Genomic DNA, 2,696 nt, shown 5'->3' on the forward strand with positions numbered 1-2,696 from the left:
TAGAAGCAGGTAAGACCTAGCATGCTTTGTCCTGTGCGTTGATGCCTTTTTTGGTTTTGTTTTTGTTTTTTAACATTGCATTATGTGCTTTAAGGAAATCGGCAAGGAAGTTTTGTTCTCTGGGACTTAAACAATGGCTTAATCCTCAGAAATCATCTTAATCATCAAGCTAATGTGTCATGTAATTAACCCTCTTCCAGTGACCCTTGAGATAAGCTTTTTCCTCTCAACGGAGAGTTTTTGCTGGAGAGTTTTTGCTGGAAGGCAGGTCCTGCTTACATTCTTTGGATATGGGCTTGTGAAGACTGCTGGGTTTCATTTTGTAAAATGTGACAGTCTTGGGTGAGTCGTTGGCCTGGAAAAACTGGAGTCTTTTTGCCAGGGGAGCTCTTAACAGACCAGTTTTGCCAGAAGCTTCTGCTTCCTTTCTGTGGTTTGGTGACTAACAGTTTCGTGGCTTTGGGAAAGGGGATGTCATTCATTACAAATGGGTGATGGTGGTTCATCTCCTGAGCTAGTTTGCCAGGGTGTGCCCAGATCTGGGTGTTCATGCCTGCAGCCATTGTGACTGGGGACAGTTTCTTGGAGACTTTACACTGGCTGTCCCTGTGGCCACTCTCCTGAGCTTGTCTGTGGTGGCTTTAACCTTGAACGAAACCCTCCAGGGTTTGTGGGTGGATTCCTATTGTATCAGGTGCTGTATTTTCCCCTCTACTGGGGCAAGTGCTCTTTTCTGATCTTCCTTCCCTTCAGCTCCAGCTGCCACTGTCCTTGCCTTCAGACTGGACAAGGCCTTGTGACCCATCGGGAGTTTTTGTCCTGACACCATTTCCCCCAGTAAGTTAATGGGATAAGCACACGGGAGATTCTGAAGGGGTCTTTGTTTAAAGCATTGTTGATTTTGATTATTAGCTTGTTAAACATTTGGAGAGGAAGGAAACTGAGTCCTCAACAGCCTCTTAGGGGGAGGGTTCCTCCTTCCTTGGATTATGTTTTGTTCCGAGGTAGCTGGAGGGGGAAGGATCGGGAAGGTCACCTCCTGCTTAGTAGAGCAGAAGCAATCACCCAAACAAGCAGGCAGCGTGGCTCATGTGATGCGTGGAGCCAGGAACCATGGCCTTTGTAGCACAGATGGGTGTATTTGCGAAGTAAACAGATACACCTATATCTTTATGCAAATTAACACATACCTTTATGCTGACAGCCTGTTGGAAAAAGGCAGTGGCCTTAAAACTTCTTTTCTTTTTTTTTTTCTTTTTGGAGACAGGGTCTTGTTCTGTTGCCAGGCGGGAGTGCAGTGGTGTGATCGTAGCTCACTGTAACCTCAGACTCCTGGGCTCATGGGATTCTCCCACCTCAGCCTCCCAAGTAACTGGGCCTACAGGTGCACACCACTGCACCCAGCTAATCTTTTTTTTTTTGAAACGGAGTCTCACTCTGTCCCTCAGGCTGGAGTGCAGTGGCGCAATCTCGGCTCACTGCAAGCTCCGCCTCCCGGGTTCACACCATTCTCCTGCCTCGGCCTCCCAAGTGTCTGGGACCACAGGCGCCCACCACCACGCCTGGCTAATTTTTTGTATTTTTTGGTAGAGATGGTTTCACTGTGTTAGCCAGGATGGTCTGGATCTCCTGACCTCATGATCTGCCCGCCTCAGCCTCCCAAAGTGCTGGGATTACAGGTGTGAGCCACCATGCCTGGCCTGCACCCAGCTAATCTTTTAAATATTTTTTGTAGAGGACAGGCACGGTGGCTCACGTCTACAATCCCAGCACTTTAGGAGGCTGAGACGGGCAGATCACATGAGGTCAGCAGTTTGAGATCAGCCTGGCCAACATGGCAAAACCCTGTCTCTACTAAAAATACAAAATAAAATTAGCTGGGCATGGTGGCATGCGCCTATAGTCCCAACTACTCGGGAGGCTGAGGCAGAAGAATCTCTTGAGCCTGGAAGGCAAAGGTTGCAGTGAGCCGAGATTGTGCCACTGCACTCCAGCCTGGGTGACAGAGGGAAAGAGCGAGACCCCATCTCCAAAAAAAAAAAAAAAAAATTAAAGAGATGGGGTCTTGTTATATTGCCCAGGCTGGTTTTGAAGTCCAGGACTCAAGCAATTCTCCTACCTCAGTCTCCCAAAGTGCTGCGGTTACAGGCGTTTGCCACTGTGCCCAGCAAAACTTACTTTCCTAAGAGTTTGATTGGGAGGAGTTTCCCCCAGGAGGCTGCTCCTGGGGTCTCTCAGCCAGGTCCCGAGGATGGCCATCCCCAGAGCCAGGTGATGAGGAGGGGGCTGCTTCTGGGGGCACAGTCCTACAAGTCACCGATTGATTTAATGACCTAATCCTCACCACAGGAAGCTGGAGGGTTTCCCAGCCCTGGGATTCTGAGGGGATGCAGTGAACTCAGTTCAGGAAGCTTGTTTATTTGAACAAATTATAGAGGCTTTAATGAGGGAAAGCTATGGAGGGAATGGGGTAAGGGGAGAAGAGCTGGAGAGAGAGGTGACTGTTGAGAAGGTCTGGGTGACCCTCGGGCACTGGGAGGGCCGGGCCATGCCCAGACCTGTCTCTGAGGATGAGGCTTGTCCTTGTGGGAATGGGGTGGCGTGAACATGTCAGTGTGGTTCAGAGTGAAGGGACCTTATGTACCTTGTGGTGAAACGTGAGTGCCTGCCCCCTGCCAAAAATAGCACCGTGTCAA

The 2,696-nt window shown here is 49.6% G+C and overlaps 1 protein-coding gene across 1 annotated transcript in view; it reads left to right on the forward strand.

The window, feature by feature from the left end:
• The first annotated feature begins 608 nt into the window (after positions 1 to 608).
• CTNNBIP1 (catenin, beta interacting protein 1) overlaps positions 609 to 2,696 on the forward strand; it is a 54,339-nt gene continuing 52,251 nt past the window's right edge. The window contains exon 1 of the mRNA XM_011971683.1: positions 609 to 837. The gene's annotated coding sequence lies outside the window, so the exon portion shown is untranslated. The remainder of the gene's footprint in view (positions 838 to 2,696) is intronic.

The sequence above is a fragment of the Mandrillus leucophaeus genome, unplaced genomic scaffold (assembly GCF_000951045.1).
Source record: "Mandrillus leucophaeus isolate KB7577 unplaced genomic scaffold, Mleu.le_1.0 Scaffold1239, whole genome shotgun sequence".
In the NCBI taxonomy this organism is placed as follows: domain Eukaryota; kingdom Metazoa; phylum Chordata; class Mammalia; order Primates; family Cercopithecidae; genus Mandrillus; species Mandrillus leucophaeus.